Source organism: Sinocyclocheilus rhinocerous, unplaced genomic scaffold (assembly GCF_001515625.1).
Source record: "Sinocyclocheilus rhinocerous isolate Xijiao unplaced genomic scaffold, SAMN03320098_v1.1 scaffold1403, whole genome shotgun sequence".
In the NCBI taxonomy this organism is placed as follows: Eukaryota; Metazoa; Chordata; class Actinopteri; order Cypriniformes; family Cyprinidae; genus Sinocyclocheilus; species Sinocyclocheilus rhinocerous.
The window spans coordinates 1-249 of NW_015641009.1; positions in this window are offsets into that span (position 1 = coordinate 1).

Sequence of the window (249 nt, forward strand, 5' to 3'; positions counted from 1 at the left end):
GGTCTGAATACTTTCCGTACCCACTGTATATATATATATAAAGAGAGAGAGAGTGGTGTGAAATTTTTTTTGCCCCTTCCTGTTTTTTTTTTTGTTTTTTTTATATATCACATCAAACAAATTTTAATATTACACAAAGATAACCTGAGTAAATACAAAATGCAGTTTTGAAATAATGATTTCATTTATTAAGGGAAAAAAGCGTTCCATACCTGCCTGGCCCTACGTGAAAAAGTAATTGCCACCTAC